Source organism: Oryctolagus cuniculus, chromosome 9 (genome assembly GCF_051225735.1).
Source record: "Oryctolagus cuniculus isolate XC-2025 breed Fujian yellow rabbit chromosome 9, ASM5122573v1, whole genome shotgun sequence".
Taxonomy (NCBI): Eukaryota; Metazoa; Chordata; class Mammalia; order Lagomorpha; family Leporidae; genus Oryctolagus; species Oryctolagus cuniculus.
Genome location: NC_142875.1, coordinates 129,333,098 through 129,351,628, shown reverse-complemented (window position 1 = coordinate 129,351,628; position 18,531 = coordinate 129,333,098). Strand labels below are relative to the sequence as shown.

General features: G+C 45.0%; 1 protein-coding gene across 43 annotated transcripts in view; it reads right to left on the bottom strand.

The window, feature by feature from the left end:
* LOC103348950 (uncharacterized) overlaps window positions 1-18,531 on the bottom strand; it is a 395,863-nt gene that overhangs the window by 282,509 nt on the left and 94,823 nt on the right. For 2 of the 43 annotated variants that reach the window (XR_016213134.1, XM_089303992.1), the window contains exon 1: window positions 4,435-5,493. The exons of 2 other annotated variants lie outside the window; for them this stretch is intronic. The gene's annotated coding sequence lies outside the window, so the exon portion shown is untranslated. Of the gene's footprint in view, window positions 1-4,366; window positions 6,765-18,531 lie in introns of those variants that run through there. 39 more of the 43 variants (XR_016213127.1, XR_016213129.1, XR_016213125.1 and 36 more) reach the window with 34 other exon arrangements.

Here is an 18,531-nt window from a genome sequence, read left to right as displayed (position 1 = left end):
AGGATAAACACTAAAATGAATGAAAGCAGCTCCAAAATGCAGTCTCCAGTTAGCCACGGCAGTACTGGGCCTGAAGATTCGCATCCCGGGGAAGGCTTAGAGATCTTTGCAGGCCAAACCAGGCACTCAGAGGCGTCTCACCACAGTCATCCTCTGGGGGCACCAGAAACACCCACCAAGAAGGGACTTCTATGGACTGCACGAGGCACCCACTTCGGCAGACTTGTCAGTTCACAAGCTAACAAAGTTTAGTGTATTTGTTCAACACTGCTGAGTATAATTGACTCTCGATTATCCTGATTAAGGTGAATCTAATCTTCATACTGTTGTTTGATCAAAAGCCAGAGCTGAAAAGAATCTTTGCAGCTTCTAACAGTTTGAGCTTAATTACCTTACAGCAAATCTCCCTAAAGCAGAAGAAACAACAAGAAGTATCCACTGAAGCTCATGAATGCCTTAATACTTCAACCCTTGTGCCAGCTGGGAGAGCTGGGTACAGAGAATGATAACTCAAAACATTTTCCTCTTCTTACTAAGTGGAGATAAAACAAGTGTTACTAATACTTAAGGAGTGAGATGGAACACTTTGATCTGTTTATAGACCAGACCTGGAGGGACAAAAATTATATGGGTTGCACTGTGGGAAAAAAATCTCTTGAAACAAATATTTCACAGTAATTTTTTCATTTGAAAGGCAGAGAGACAGAGATCTTCCATCTACTGGTTCACTCTGAAAACACCTACAATAGCCAGATTTAGGCCAGGCTGAAGCCAGAAGCCTGGAACTCTATCCAGGTCTCCCATGTGGGTGGCAGGAACCCAGATACTTAAGCTGACGATCTGCTGCCTCCCAGCGTACTTATTAACAGGAAGCAATACTGGAGTAGAAGCAGAACTCAAACCCCAGCACTCCAAAAGGGATATGGGCATCCCAAGCAGAGGCTTGACCCACTGTGCCACTACGCCCAGCATCACAAGAGTTGTTACTGTTAGTATAGCCATGTACTGCATCTTTTTTTTTTTTTTTTTGACAGGCAGAGTTAGACAGTGAGAGGGAGACAGACAGAAAGGTCTTCCTTTCGTTGGTTCACCCCCCAAGTGGCCGCTACAGCTGGCACACTGCACTGATCCAAAGCCAGGAGCCAGGTGCTTCCTCCTGGTCTCCCATGGGGTGCAGGGCCCATGCACTTGTGCCATCCTCCACTGCACTCCTGGGCCACAGCAGAGAGCTGGCCTGGAAGAGGAGCAACCAGGACAGAATCCGGCGCCCTGACCGGGACTAGAACCCAGGGTGCTGGCGCCGCAGGCGGAGGTTTAGCCTAGTGAGACACGGCGCCAGCGCCATGTACTCCATCTTGATTCCTGCATCCTTCTACAAAGAAGACACATTCTCCTTTCCAGTAGCCTCCTTTATTCACTGGTTGGCTCACTCCTTTTTGAAATCTAACTTATCAATTATTGATCCCGCTTAAGCATATTAACTGCAATCATAAAGGCTTGTAAGGGTTCATGCAGCTCCTGAAATACCTAAGGCACCACCAGAAAACAGAATTTAGGAGTTAAACAGCATTCACTCAACACTTGATGCACAAGAAAATCAGGAAAGTGCTTCCAACAATGCCTGGGCCTCTCCCCAAAGATCCTGATGGTTGTGGACTGGGAAGAGACCCAATGCTGTTATTTTATATAATCATCCCAATCTGTTCTAATGGCAGCTCCATTTAGAAACCACTGAATCAGGGCTGGCATTGTAACAAAGCACTTAGCGGGTTAAGTCACAGCCTGATACGCTGACTTCCCAAATGGGCACCAGTTTGAGCCCCGGACACGCCCTTCCGATCCAGCTCCCTACTAATGCACCTGAGAAAGCAGCAGCAGATGGCCCAAGTGCTTGGGCCCCTGCACCCACGTAAAAGACCCAGATGAATCTCCTGGCTTCAGCCTGTCCCAGTCCTGGCCTTTGCAGCCATTTGGGGAGCGAACCAGCAGATTGAAAGACCTCTAACTCTGATTTTCAAGTAAATAAATCTTTAAAAAAAGAAAAAGAAAATCACTGCATCAAGAAATTCTGTATCATTAATATTTCAAAAATCAGCAAACCGTCAACAGCTGGCTCATAGTCCAAATTTCAATATATTGAATGTAATTGAAATGATTTTTCTTTATTTAGATTCATTTTTATTTATTTGAAAGGCAAAATTACAGAGAGGGAGAAACAAAGAGAGATGTCATCCATCTGCTGATTCACTCCCTAGACAGCCTGGGCTGGGCCAGGCCAAAGCCAGGAGCTTTTTCCAAGTCTCTCACATGGGTGCAGGGGCTGAAGCACTTGGGCCAACCTTTGCGGCCTTGGCAGGAACATTAGCAGGGAGCTAGATCAGCATTAGAGCAGCTGGGACTCGAACTGTCATCTATATGGGAGGCCAGTTTTGTAGACAGCAGCTTAACCCACTACACCACCACACTGGCCCCCTGAAAAGATTGAATCTTAACACCGAAGAAAGCTCACAAAGTCACAGATGGCTTTCTGAAAGAGCAGAATATACAGAGGTCCTATTGGCACCACAATCTAAAATAATGCAGCAAACTGCCAAGATTTAGACAAGTTAAATAATGTCTACATTATTTCAGCTTACCAATTATTTAAAAAAAGCAATGGCAAAGTACCCCAATCACCACAATAAAATTATACCAAGTTTCAAATTAAAAAGGCAATGAAAAGAAATATGATGTTCTAAAGCTTATTTGCACATGTTATGGCTGAAACAATCCAAAATAGTATTGAAATAGTATTGAAGACAATCCAAAAATAGTATTAATAAGCAAATTCCCTTTATACATGCCAGCTGCAAAATACTGCCAATATGGACTATGAATAATAATGGCATTTAAAACAGTATCAAAATACCAATTATTAGAATAAATCTTTAAATAGATGAAGGATTCTATATAAAATATGATAATATGATGGCTATAAATAAGACCAAAACAAGTCAAAGATAATCATGTTCAGAGATTAAAATGTTCCACCTTGCTCTTTCCAGATTGATTTATAGTGTCTATATACCAATCACAATGCCAACAAGTTGTTGCTAGACTTCAACAAGTAGATTCTAAATCATATTGGAAATGCAAAGAATCTAAAATAGCAAAGGCACTGTTGAGGAAGAAGAGTGGTGGTAAAAGCACATAAAGACTACATAACAAGACTTACAATAAATACACAAAAAAGGCAAGTGGACCGATGAGTAATATAAACTCAGAAACAGGCCACGCTCACATACAAGTATATGTGCACTCCTAAGAAGTAACAAATAGTGCTCCAAGAATTGGATGCAACAAAGGAAACTTGAATCCACCCTGGGGCCAGCTGATTGAAATGGCTTGCAGACGTCTAAGCTAAGCCTGACTACTACAGGATGGCCCAGGATTATCAGTGGGAGGCCTCAGGTGTGGACTACTCACCTCAGTTCCCAGGCCAGGCTTGTTAACATGACAACAGAATTCCAATAGAGCAAGGGTTCTCAACTTGGCTGCTTTTGTCCCTGGTAATCAGGATTGCTGGGGACGACTTGTACTAGCATGCAGCAGTAGAGACCAGGCTCCCAAACTCCTACAATGCACAGGACAGCTCCCAAGAACCATTATCGGCTCTCAGATTACACCAGTGCTGAGAAACACTCCAATCAAGTGAGTGGATGCTGCAAGGTCTCTTGAGGCTTGGAACTCACACAATGTCAGTTTTGCTTCATTCTACCCAAGTATCACAGTGTTAGGCCAGATTCAAGGAACTAAGGAATCAATTCCACTTTTAAGACATCTGTTATTTAAACAACTGATGCTCTGGGGCAGGAGAGAGGAGTTGAACACTAGAGTAGATTAATCCAGATTTAGGTTGAGGTTGGGAAGAGCGATTCAAGGACGGTTCTGAGACAAAGATGCAATAAACACAGACTAAGAAGATAGAGCCACTGTGTAAGATTCAACCCTGATGTAGTGGTTTGGAGATATCCACAAGACATCTAGGAGAGGGCAATCAGTAAAGTTAAGTTCCATGAATGTGGAATGCCAAGAAGTTTGAGCAGTTAACATAGGTAAGTAAAACTCCAAGTTGGTCTCATTCTGTCTTAAGTTTGTCATATTCTGTCATGATGCAGTGAAAGGGAAATCACATCACTGCACAGAAGCTTTCTTGAAACCCTCGTTTGATACCATCTGTACCCCTGAAAGGTCCGTCTTGCATAGCCATGGCTCACTATTCCCTTCCTTTCCCTCCACAGTCAGCCTCCCTGGATCGGAGCAATGCCCTGGCCGTCCACCCGGATCTCTGCTGCTCTCCCTTCTCTCCCCTTTCACCAGCACTCACTTCTTTAAAGCCTTACGTGGAGGTTAGCAGCTCACATGAGGTAAAGGCGGATTCCTTGGAGCTCTTACCTCCAACTTTCCTACTGAACACTCATTGGGGTGAAAAGGGATCCCGGCTGCCACTTCTAGATCTTCAATGAGCAGAAGACTTCAGTCCAAAGATGTGGCTGGGACTTATCTCACCTGCAGTGAGCATTATAGAAGCACACAGTGTGGTGGAGTGAGAAGGTGAGAAGGTCATGCCAAGATGGCCAATAACAACAGAAACTGCCTGGCAACAGGCTGTGATTGGTTAGGGCATAGACCGCCCCTTGACCGGATTGGCTGCCTTGGCTATATAAGCAGCTGTAGCAACTGAAATAAACGAGTCTGCAGGCTGCTTGCCTCAGGCCTGTTTTGACTCCGGGGGTCTGGGTGGTGACTCCGTGCCTCTTGCCTCCACCACGCTGCTCCTCTCAGAAGAAATCAACCGCAGCAACACAGGAAAAGCAAATCAATGGAGCCTGGGATGACTCACAAAGAAATCGCACTCATCCTGCTTTATGGTACGGAAGCACCTCAGTACCCACAGATGTGCTGCAAGGGTCCAGAGATCTCACCACCAGCAGAAAAAGCTTAAGAGGAAAATGTGGAAACCACTGTTTTCACGTATCATCTTTTCCCGGAGTTGAACTCAGAGCAATTCTTACCATCATGATAAAGACAATTTACTGTTTCCAAACCTGAAATAAAATCTGTTTATTCCTGATCTTTGAATATTTTAGTGCTGCTCACAAAGCCACCAGCCCTTGCCTTCACACCTTTCTTCCAAAAACATGCTTTTTTTTACAAAATACAATTCACAGATTTTATTAATTCATCTAATTAAAAACTCCTTTTCCTTTCCTGGCCCTTTTCATGACAATATCTTCTCTCTGCATGCATCAGTTTTTCTTCTTGCATTGCAGAGTGGAATAGAAAGCCATGGAGTAACATTGGGAAGGTTAACAGGTCTGTTGCCATGGGAGCAGCAGCAGCTGAGCCATGAGAACCACTTGTGGCTGCAACATTTGCAGGAGACCAATTACCAAACCTGGAAGCCCTAATTCAGTAAACAGGGACAACAGTGGGCCTAGTTAGAAAAAATAGCTTATTTTATTGGCGGGGAGAGAGGTAGGCCAAGAGGCTTCAAGAACTACAGGAGGTAACAGTTGATGCTGATGAGCATACCCGTTGCCTAATACGAAATTGTTTTTCAAAGGAACCCGGTAAAAATGCAACATGCAGCTGCCTAGACTGTGAAGAGGGAGTCCAATATCACCACCTGTGTTGCCTGATGATTTCCCCACAGGCTTGGTAAATGAGGCCAGGATGGATCCATAGCCACCCTGCAATTTAGCAAACGGCTGCCTGGTTGCTGCCTACTGGGTGCCACAAAATTCTGTGCAATGTGCAAGTCCAGTAGGATTGGACCACTCACTTTGTTTTAAACTAACACTGCATTAACTGCTCAATGCCAAGGAAAGAAAGCTAAGTTATGTTTCTCATTATTCTTCCTTATCATGATGAGATCATTCAAGGAAATTTGTGTTTCCTAAAAACATGGTTATTTGTTTTGTGGATCATAAGAATTGGGGAGCATGTTTATGCATCTTGTTTGCCAGTTACCTAAAAAATATTGTTGGCAGGAACCGATCACCATAGCCATATTCCAGAGCTTTTACAAACAAGAATTGAAGAACCACCTCATGACAATGTTTAACTAGGTATAGGATAGGGATTAAAAATCTTAACATCTTGTATACTGTGGGGAGCAACTCGGACTAGACTAAGTTACTGGAATTAAGACTTATTCTATGCATCTGCTCTCCCACAATATGGCGCTGAGAAGGGAGAAACAGCTTCTACACAGCTGCCTCCAGTTCAACCAATAAACTGTAGGACCTGCTCCTGATTGGAGGAGAGCAGCGTACTCGGCGTGTGGGCAGCCGAGTTAGGATTGGCGGAAGAGGACTATAAAGGAGGAGAGAGACAACATGCACCAGGAACATCTAAGGGGAACACCTGTGCAGCCCCCGAGAGAGCCGGCCGGTGGTGTGCCGCTCCCCTGCGGAAGTGGGGAAAGTGGCAGGGGGAACCGCCCTTCCACGGAGGTGGAAGGGACGGCAGCCAACCTGGGAAGAACCAGCAGCAAACCTGGGGAGGGCCGAGCAGACAAAAGAACAGCGCAGGGTCCTGTGTCGTTCCTCCACGAAGACGGGGAGCGACAGTATACTATCACTAGAAAACGAAGACCTCAAGCATCGAGCTACTTATAATCATAAAAGATAATTGAATGAATTCCATGTGGGCTCTTTGGACTATTCAGGCCTTTGGATCCTGCTCTGTTATTCTCAAACAGAATTTCCCAAACATGTCACTGGTACTTGGTAAAATTTATGTAATTGAATTTAAGTAGACTAAATGAAAAGTTGTTAAAAACAATTGTACCAAATTTGACTAACTGAAAATGTGTGATAAAAATTTTCTTTAAAAACTTTAATTTCTTCATCTCTAATTAAAATAGTGGGTTTTCTCCTGGAAAACAAAGTAGGAACCTAGATTCAGTACTGTACTGAGGACGAGGAAAGAAACAGGACGCCTTTGGAGACTCACAAGTATGAGTAACTGATGCACCCAATCACAGGCAATCACGAGTAACAGCATTCTCATGGGCTCCCACATCACCTCGCCCTGAGCCACCTTATTTTGCTTTATTCAACGTAAGCAAGCAACATGCTCAACAGTTAGATGTGTAACAGATTTTTTAAATTAACCATCCCAGTCCCACGTGAAGGAATGACCTTTTCATGGTTTAAAGACACTACTGAACTCTGCGGCAGGTGTGCGGGTGTGTAGTTGCTGATTAGAACGTACGCGCTTTGCAGATAAAAGGCCGGTTTGGGGGCAGGGTGAGGATCCTGTAGATTCTAGTCCAAGGGTACTTCAGGACAGTTCCTGTGGGGGTGGGGGTTTAGTCTGGTGGTGAAGACACCAGTTGGGATGCCTCCTGCGATGCTGGAGTGCTTGGATTTAGATGCCAGCTCCTCTCCTCATTCCGGATGGCTGCCTAGTAGAGGCAATGCAAAGCAGCAGGTGATGGAAGCGCCCACCAGGGAAGCCTGGATTGAGTTCCCAGCTCCTGGCTTCAGCCTGCCCAGCCCCCTCCCTGGTAGGCATTTGGGGAATGAACCAGTGAAGGGACGCTCTCCCCCATCTCCGTGTCTCTGTCTCTCTCTGCCTCTGAAATAATTTTTTAATTCGGTGGAGAAATAGAATTAAAAGATGTTTATTTTGGTACAAAAAACTGAAATCTATGCATAGTTTTTTCACGGTACACATTCTCACTTTTAGAAGACTCCTCAAAAACTAGAAGAGCAGAGATGCACCCCCATTTTACATCAGAGTGTGAAAGATCAGAAAAGAGGCAAGGGGCTGGCATCTGGCCTCCCTGTAACACTGCAGGCTGAGATGCTCACATCTCCTGCCCCGGTGCCTGGATTCAGGACCGGGCTCTGGCGCCTGACTGCAGCTTCCTGCTAACGGGGACCCTGGAAGGGAGTGCTGACGGCTCAAGTACTTGGGTCCCTGCCACCCACGTGGGAGAACTAGATTGAGTTCCCAGCTCCAAGCTTTGGGAAGGCTCAACCCCTGTTTGGCAGCATTTGTTGAGTAAAACAAAGAATGGGATCTCTCCCTCCCTCCCTTTCACACTCTCTCTCTCTCTCTCTCTTTGTCATTTCTCTCTTTCTCTCTTTCTGCAAGTGTGTGTGTGTGTGTGTGTGTACCTCTAAAATAAATAAAAATTTAGAGACCAGCACCATGGCATAACAAGTTAAGCCACTGCCTGCAACGCAGGCATCCCTTATGGATACTGATTCGAGTTCAAAGTGCTCCACTTCCTATCCAGCTTCCTGTTACTGTGCTTGGAAAAGTAGCAGAAGATGGACCAAGTTCTTGGGTTTGGACCCCCCATGTGGGAGACAAGGAAGAAGCTCCTGGCTTCCGATCAGCTCAGTTCTAGCCATTATGGCCATCTGGGGAGTAAACCAGCAAATGGAAGATCTCTCTATGTCTCTGTCTCTCTCTATAATTCTAATTTTCAAATAAATAAAATAATTCTTTAAATAAATTATAAGAAAAAGAAAACTCCAAAGTTAGATAATATTAGAGTGTGATGTTAGTTACCCCCATCCCTTACAAAATGTTCAATAAAATGAATATTTCTAGGTTAAAAAAATAGGGGGTTTTAAGTTGTATTTTAAAATATTAAACTCATTTTTCTGGGAGCCCCAAAAACATGGTCAGTAGACAGTTTCTACAGTGAAAACAACAGTGACCAGAGTTTTATGTTGTTGTTGTCATTCTTTCATTCTAGGAGCCCACATTGTGGTGCACCACCATCCCATATGGGCGCCACTTCAAGTCCCAGCTTCTCTACTTCCTATCCAGCTCCCTGCTAATGTGCCCGGGAAAGCAGAAGATGGCACAGGTGCTTGGGCCCCTGCACCCATGTTGGAGACCTGGAAGAAGCTCCTGGCTTTGGATTGGCCCAGCTCCGGCCAAGGGGATGGAAGATTTCTCTGTCTTTCTCTGTCGCTCTCTAACTCTTCCCTTCATATAAATAAAAAAAAACTTGAAAAAAGAAAATGTGCATACAAACACACACACACAAATATACATTATGTGTGATCAAATACTATTCAGCCTTTAAAAAGCAGGAAATCTCTGGGGCCAGTGCTGTGGTGTAGTAAGCTAAGCCTCCGCCTATGGCGCTGGCATCCCATATGGCACAGTTCATGTCCTGGCTGCTCCTTTTCTGAACCAGCTCTCTGCTAATGCACTTGGGAAGGCAGTGGAGGATGCCCCAAGTCCTTGGGCCCCTGCACCCACCTGAGAGACCCAAAGAAGCCCCTTGGCTCCTGTGTTTGGATCAGTGCAGCTCCAGCTTTCGTGGCCATTTGGGGAGTGAACCAGTGGATGGAAGACCTCTCTCTCTCTCTCTCTCTCGACTTTCAAATAAATAAATAAATATTTTTTTTAAAAAATCTATCCAACTTGGACTCCAACTGGCTGAGATCTTAAGCAAATCCCTGCTGTCCATTTTCCTCATCTGTAATTATTCACCCTGGTGAAGTCCAAATGGTATCCTAATTGTGAAGGCAACTCCCTAACTGTAAGATATAGAATGACCTGAATGCACCCAGTGCCCCTTGTGTCTCTATCTTTGGAGGCTTCACAAAGAAGCTACCTTCTCAGTGAGGCCGTCCTCGGGCTCCTTGTCAAAGCACAGCTCACTGCCAATACCACCCTGCTCGATGTGTCTCCTTAGCCCTTGTCGCATGTCACACAACCCATAACCCTCTTCCTGGGTTTGTGAACTGACTCACTGCTTGCTAGCACATCAGCTCCAAGGGAGCAGTTGCCTGTTTTTCCCCAAATGTATCCGCTGACCTCAATAATAGGTGTTTATGAAAATTAATCAGTGCAAAAATGAATGAACAGGTAACTCATTGAAAGTTTTCTCTGAAAGACATTTCAAAATGAGAGAAACATTGGCCGGCGCCGCAGCTTACTTGGCTAATCCTCCGCCTGCGGCGCCAGCACTCTGGGTTCTAGTCCCGGTTGGGACGCCGGATTCTGTCCCGGTTTCTCCTCTTCCAGTCCAGCTCTCTGCTGTGGCCCGGGAGTGCAGTGGAGGATGGCCCAAGTGCTTGGGCCCTGCACCCGCATGGGAGAGCAGGAGAAGCACCTGGCTCCTGCCTTCAGATCAGCGCGGTGCGCCAGCCGCAACAGCCATTGGGGGGTGAACCAATGGAAGGAAGACCTTTCTCTCTGTCTCTCTCTCTCTCTCACTGTCTAACTCTGCCTGTCAGAAAAAGAAAAGAAAAAGAAAAAGAAAAAGAAAAAGAAAAAGAAAATGAGAGAAACACTAACAGGCGTCCTTGCATCAAGGCTCTGGCCTCATCTGTTAAAGTAAACAGAAGCCAAGGCATTAGCTCAGGGCAGAGTGAAGACATCTGCAGAGGAGAAGGCCCGAAGCCAGCCTCCCAACCCGTCTCTCTAGCACACATTCAAGCTCCAGGGCTCTTAGCAGCATAAAGTATGACAGTGTGAGCAAAGTGCCTTAAAAGTTAAGAGCACCAATAAAGTGTTACGGTCTGCAATGCCATTACACAGTGTGGTTTCTGGTGCCTTAATATTTTGTCAGGGACATTAGACACAGGGAAAGGAAGAAAGGCACTGCAATGCAAACATCTCCAAAGCGGTGAAGAGAAGGCAGCTGCTGTTGGAGCCTCAGTGACTGACTACAGGGTCAAGCACAGACCAGGGCCTTAGCCAGGAAGCCGGGCTGCCTCCAGTGTTCTTTGTGAAGCCGGGAAGAGTTGCGTTTTGAAGCAAACTCAGAAGTTCTAGCAAATTAGAATGTGTAGATTAATGTGCTTTGTTCGGCACAACATAAAGGACACAATTAAAAACCTTCAAAAATTAATCATATATCTGGAAATAACAGATCACACTGCTTCCTTCAAAATGCCATGAAAATGGGAAGTTTCCCTTAATGGATTCCATTGTTCTGTGGGTACCATTTTCTTAGTGTGATGCCTTTTTGTATCCCTGCCTGCAATTAACTTTCAAATACCACCAAGTTTTCCAGTAAGAAAACTCAGGAAGTTTTCTACACTTCTTACTTCTCTTTTCCTCAGATTCATTATATTTTAGTTACAGAGAATGGCTTTGATGACAAAAGTCCTGCAAAAATGAGTGGAGTCAGAATCACGAGAAGTTCTAACCCTGTGTAGTAGAATAATGGAAGAAACTCTGGAGTCATACAGCCCTGTGTTTCAGTCACAGCTCAAGGGTTGCCCGGTTTTGTTTTTATTTATTTTTTGTATGTATTTGAGAGAAAGAAAGAGACAGAGAAAGCTCCCATGTGCTAGTTCACTCCTCAAATGCCTGCAACGTCAGGAACTCAACACAGGTCTCCCATGTGGGTCTCTAACTACTTGAGGTCTCCAACTACTTGAGCCATCACCTGCTGCCTCCCAGGGTGCACATGAGGAGGAAGCTGGAGTGTCGAACAGAGCATTCCAGTGTAGAATGCAGGCGTCCCAGCTGTTTGCCTAATTGCTGCACCAAAGGGCCACCCCTCGGGGACTGTTCTAACTAGTTCCTCAATTGATTCCAAAATGGACTTTAGAGTCTGGCCTCCCATGGAACTGGTGCATCCATGACCCACCAAAGATTTCTGATCTCTGACCTGAAAGAGAGGGATGAGTGAAGAGAGGAGAGTGTTGGGACACCTGGGAGAGCAGATGAAGACAAAGGGGCTCTTTGTCTCCCCCAAAAACCTAGGGCTTAGCTTTGAGCCTTCATGGAGAGACATGGCAGGAAGCTGAAGAAGCAGTCACTGGTGCAGAAGTGGAGGGTTGGGGCCCACCATGCAGTGATGGTACAAGCCACACAACTTCAGGCCCTGTAGGAATAGGTGCTGCACAGAGATGGAGATAAAGCCATGCTTATCCTGAGCAATAGAACCTGCCAATGGCCCCAGTTCAGGGCTCTAATGGTAGCTGCCAACCCAGAGTGGCTCTCCGTGGCAGCAAGGCTCAGAGAGAGCCTAGTGGCTGCTCAGAGCACCCACATCCTTGTGGAACGAGAGTGGAGGAATGGAAGTAGCTGTGAGCCCCTCATGCAATTGGACCAGAAGGGCGGCTCTCACACCAACTGAGGGGTCAAGTGCCATTGCAGACTGGGTGCCAGTGTCACCAGGCCTCCTAAAACCTTCGAACAATTAGGACTTGGGGGAATTCTGGCAAAGGGAAGGAAGTTAGCTCAAAAGCCCACTGAACCTGTCACATAAGACAACACAATAAGTTGCAGGCTTTGACACATTACAGGGACTGCTTAAACAGTTAGTTTTAAATCTACATAATTTTAGGTACCAGGATGCAAAAGTACAGGGAGAACCCCCCTAACTCCAGTACCCTTCTCTTTCCCTCACCTCCTACTTAGGCATATTTATCCAAACAGCAGTGGCTCCAGGGTTTAGAACTGCACAAGATAGTGTCTAACACCTCTCTGTCCACTGCATAATGACAATCTGAACTGCCCGTTCCATGCCAGGGGACAGACACCCTACAATATGCCATAGGAGTTCATCCTCCATCTCACTGGCATCTCTGAAGTTTCTTACAAATAAGCAATATCTTTTGAAATAAATACAGCAGAGAAAACTTTGACTTGAAATGGTGCCAATATTAAATGAGCAAATCTGAATGAAGTGAATTAGTCATAAATATGTCATCTGGTTCAGAGAAGAATTTTATAGCCACATCACCACCCCATGGTGTTCTCATCAGCTTCTCCTGGTTCAGTGTGCTGCTTTTAAGCCCTCTGTATTTCTGCCTTTGCAAAGGGGCTGTAGAAAAAGAATTCAAAAGAAAATCATAATTTAATAAAAAGCAAAGTGAGGCTGCATACCAAACAGGACAAAATAAAACATTGATTTCTCCCAGGGGTCTGCCACAACCAGTTCCTCCAGCTCATCTACTGCCAACAAGTTTTATGTTGTCTTGATACATCCGGAGCAAAACTTTACCGTGTGCTTACCAGGAGTGTGCTATATGTGACCAACATAAAGAGAAACCAGATTTTTCCAGATTTCCATATGAGGTTATGTGGGTATCCCAAAGTAATACAAACTTATAAAAATAAGTATATGAGGCCAACTCTGTGGTGCAGAGTGTAGAACTGGCATCCCATATGAAGGCTGGTTCAAGTCCTGGCTGCTCCACTTCCTATCCAACTCCCTGTTAATGCTCCTGAGAAAGCAATGGCCCAAGTCCTTGGGCCCCTGCACGTACATGGGAGACTTGGAAAAAGCTCCTGGCTCCTGGCTTCGGTCTGGCCCAGCCCTGGCCATTCTAGCCATTTGGGCAGTAAACCAGCCAATGGAAGATTCTCTCTCTCTCTCTCTCTCTCTCTCCCTCTCTCTCTCTCTCTCTCTGTGTGTGTATATATATACATATATATATATACACATATATATCTGTCTCTCCCTCTCTGTCTATAATTCCTTTCAAAAGAAATAAAATAAATATTTAAAAAGTATAAATTTCTAAATTTTCATTTTATTTAAAAGGCGGAGAGTGGGGGGATGTGAGAGGAGGAGAGACACAGCACACCCATCCACTGATTTACCCTCTAAATGCCCACAACAACCAGGGCCAATCTGAAGCCAGGAGCCTGGAACTCAGTCTAGGTCTTGCATGTGAGTGACAGGGACCCACGTAATTCAGCCTTCACGTGTTGCCTCCTAGGGTGCACATTGGCAGGAAGCTGGATTGGAAGCAGAGGAGCTGGGACTTGAACTAGGCATACCAATATGGGATAAAGGCATCTCAAGGAGGGATTTAACTGCTACCCCAAATACCTACCCCTAGAATAGGCATAAATTAAAATATTAAAAACTCAAGTTGTTTCTGTCGGATGAATTATCTGAAGGATAAGCACGTGAGACTCTTGCCTACTCATTCATAAAACATTCTCATGGCAGGCCAGTGTCTTGGCGTAGCAGGTAAAGCCACTGCCTCTAACACCAGCATCATATGGGCACCAGGTTGTGTCCTGGTTGCTCCACTCTGATCCAGCTCCCTGCTAATGGGCCTGGGAAAACTAGCAGAAGATGGTCCAAAACAAAACAAAATCCTCTCATCGGGCCTGAGAGGACATGCTATAATATACCCAGAATTATGTGTGTAGGCATAAGATCTTCAAGGAGGAAGCCACATTTTCTTTTCCTTTCAGACTTTCCCATCCCCACTCCCTTACCCCTACTCCATTCATGCTGCCCTATAAACTTCTATAGAATTCTACGGCTCCGTGAGAACTTAAGTGGCCAGCAGTCCCATCATTCATGCTACAGATAAGAAACAAAATCCAGGGAAAGTTGTCTTTCGAGTTTAAATCTTTCTGAACCATCAGTACAAAGTCCTAATCTGAGAGAATGTTTATAAGAGCTGTCTTTCACAAGAAACTGTGATTTTGCAACAAGACACAGGAAATATGGAGTAAAGAGAGTTTCTGTCTCCCCAAGAGACTGAATGCCCCGAATGAGGGTAGTGTGTAAATAAGCAGGGCAAGAGAAGACGATCCCACATGTCAGAGATACCGGACTGACGCCAGCCCCATCTCGACACATGGTTCTCAGATTCCGGGTGACTCACTCCAGTTTTGGACTGCATCAGCAGCAGATGCAAATGTCACATGTACAACGAATGCTAAGGAATAATTTTTAGTGGCACAGAATCTTGCAGATGGCCAGTGTCCAGGACTAGCTACTGACTTACATTCTGCCTGAACCTAGGAAGAATACACAAAAAACAGCACAGAGGTGAAAAACACCCAAATTTACATATAAATGCCCAACTGTTGGTATTATGCATAAAACCATTTTTAAAACAAATGTTCCAGGGGCCAGTGGTGCAGCAGGTTACACTACCACCTGGAATGCTGGCATCCCATCTGAGGGCCATTCAAGTTCCTGCTGCTCCACTTCCAATCCAGCTCCCTGTTACTATGCCTGGGAAATCAGCAGAAGATGGCACACCCACGTACTCAGGCTCCTGCCACCCACATGGGAGACCCAGATGGAGTTCTAGTCTCTTGGCTTCAGCATGACCCAGTCCCAGCCATTGCACGATTAGGGAAATGAACCATTGGAAGATCTCTCTCCCGCCATCTGTCCCTGTCTCTGTAACTCTGCCTTGCAAATAAATAAACCTTTAAAAACACATGCTCTCGGCCGGCGCTGTGGCTCACTAGGCTAATCCTCCACCTACGGCACCGGCACTCCGGGTTCTAGTCCTGGTTGGGGCACTGGATTCTGTCCCGGTTGCTCCTCTTCCAGTCTAGCTCTGTGCTGTGGCCCGGGAGCGCAGTGGAGGATGGCCCAAGTCCTTGGGCCTTGTACCCCATGGGAGACCAGGAGAAGCACCTGCCTCCTGGCTTCGGATCGGCGTGGTGCGCCAGCCGCAGAGCGCCAACTGTAGTGGCCATTTGAGGGGTGAACCAATGGAAGGAAGACCTTTCTCTCTGTCTCTCTCTCTCTCTTACTGTCCACTCTGCCTGTCCAAAAAAAAAAAAAAAAAGAGAGAGACATGTTCTCTAAGTGCATGAAGATCTTGTACTTTGCTTGCATTTTTCTTATCTGTCATCCTCTCAATCTCTATGCACAAATCATGGAAAAGCTTCCAGAATTATAGACATTACCTTCTAGTGTACAAATTACACTTATCTTGCTACTATTGCTTTGTTATGTGAACCATATCACCTATCACTATGCAGACAGAAATTACAGCTCTTACCATGGCATTGATAAGCTCATCCTGAAATTTATTCAAAAAGTTAAAGATGACAACAGAGTAGATATATACATTTATACATATATATATATATAAATCGAAGGCATGCTTATGTCAACAAATATCTACCCACTATTTCTGAAACTGCCAAATAATAATTATCTTAAATTATTTTTGCATTTAGTTCTTAAAAGGTGCAGAATTCCTGATAAGAATCTCTACCTGGTTAACAGAGCATAACATCGCTGACCTTTAAGCCATACTTCCTGTAAAAGATTTGTACAAGAGCAAGAACCTGGCAGACCACATTGAGGATGGAGATGAGCTCTGCTAAATTAAGACCTGACTGTCCTCACACTGCTCACTCCTGGAGAGCATCCAACAATTGTCCCAACACAGGAGGGCACGATTAACTTAGTACGTACAGGCTCAGAACACAAATGTACAACATATGAAGCCATACCATATTTCACCAGCACACACGTGACCTAGCACGCGCTTCACTTAGCACAGACTCAGCACACAAATGTAGGACATGCAAAGCTGCCTAGCAAACACAAACTTAGTAAAAAGCAACCACAGAGGAGACTGAAACATCAATTGTGATATGGTCCAGATTCCACCAAGTACAAATATAAATATTTTAAAGACTATATGGCAGATCTGCTTGCCTCCTCTACCCACGTTCTCCCTCCCCTCCTCTGAGAGCCAGTAGCTGTCAGTGACAATTATTAGGCATACTGACAACTTCCCACTTCAAACACGCTTCCCTGTCTGTGTCCCTACCTGCGGGCTTTCTCTTCTGTCTGAGCAATTGCTCAGGCCACTCGCATGTGCAGATGGTGAAACAAAAAATCCTAATTATTCTGTTTCAGGTGTGCTTTGTATTTCCACAGTCTTGCCAAAAGGTTGCAAAGCAAGCATAAGAAAGTCTTTTTTTTTTTTTTTTTTTTTTTTTTTGTGGGCAGCCTGGAAGTGCTGGGAATTTGACACAAGGAGCAACCCTCAACCAACGAGGGAAGGGAGTAGGTGGATCTCTTAGCCTACTACCGTTCTCCATCACTGGGACAATTTTGAGTTGCCAAGCGCATCCTCCCTGCCCCCCAGCTGGACTGAACCCCACTGGCGGCAGAGGCACCACCTCCATAGTGCACCCTCTTGTGGCTTTTCCCCCTTCCTGTTTCTCAGTTCCACTTGTACACGCTGAGACCCACCCAGATCAAGCGCTACCTGCAAGTCCTTCGATCAGGGTCACCTGCAATGAAACCTTCCCTCAAACAAAGCCAGAGATCAGGAAAAACTTCTAGGGCAGGGGGTTTTGTTGAGGGTTCAGAAGAAAGGAAGAGCTGTCACACGGCCCTGAACTGGAAATGTGTTCCAGTCATGACAGTCTGGGCACGGCCACTATGCTAAGACAACGTAAGAGGGGCGTGTTCTCCCCTGCAGATGACCACCCACTTCAGGCACTGCCTCTGCTGCTGGATCTTCCCCCACAAACCCTCCTCCTGGATGTCAGCGCCTAGTGTGTCTACAGACCCCACCCTCGTCTGCCAAAGCCTACAGGCCTCCTACTTATGCTTCACCATTCACTCTCTCCAGCTACAATCATTCTGGCTTGTTGAAACTGTTAAACGGGGGCCAGCGCTGTGCCATAGCAAGGAAAGCCGCCACCTGCAGTGCCGGTACTCCATACTGGCACCGATTCAAGTCCTGGGCACTCCACTTCCCATCCAGCTCCCCCTGATGCACCTGGAAAAGGAGTTGAAGATGGCCCAAGCCAACAAGTCCCCCTGTGATGACTTTGCAGCCATTTGGGGGAGTGAACCAGTGGATGGAAGACTCTCCTCTTTCTCTCTCTCTGTAATTCCAGCTTTCAAATAAATAAATAAATATATCTTTTAAAACACAAAAAGAGAAACTTAAATATATAAGTGAATAAATGAAGGAAGAATAAAGGGGCAGGGAGGGAAGGAAGGAGACCAAGGAGGAAGAAGAGAGAGAGGGAGAGAAGAGGGAGGGAGGCAGAGGGCAGCAGAAAGGACAGAGGAAGGGGGAGGGGGAGAGAGGGACAGACAAACAGAGCTTAAAATGCTTGTGGCGCTAAGCCAAGCGGTTCTAAAGAGTAGGTTCTGTACACATAAATTACAGTATTGGCAAATTTCTAGGTTATCTGTAATTCTTAACAGTAACCTTGGATACTCTTTCTTGTCAAGTGAGAAAATAATTTTCACATTCCAAAAACTAAGGAAAAGCACTGAGCTTAAAGACACGTTTTTTTTTAAAAAAAAAAAAAAGTCTGAACAGTAAAGAAGAGTTCAGCACGAGGACTCAAAATAACGCGCTAGGATGGCTCAGTTCAGAGATATTTTTACTCCCTTCTCTAGAGGAACAAAGAATTTAGAAATCAAACCTGAATAAAGGCAAACAAAATGCATGAGTTTTCTGGTCCCTCAGAAAACATTATGTAACTTCATCTACATGAAGATGAACCTAATGGCGAGAAATCTTCTGAGAATGAAAATACTGCATAATTTACTTCTCACCAGAGATTATCTGTCCTGAACTAACTAGTTCAAGATTTTAAGATACTATTTCTTTCTCTGTCTTCCCCAAAATAAAGTCAAAATAAAGAGAGAAGTAATCAGTATTGAAATACTTGTGATTTTATTTGTTCTGTAACACTCCCACCAAATCATACTTTCACGAAGCATAAAGCATGTTTGCATTTGAATTTGCAAAATGTTTTATACAAACGTTTTCTGGAGATTTTAGTCCTTGAAAT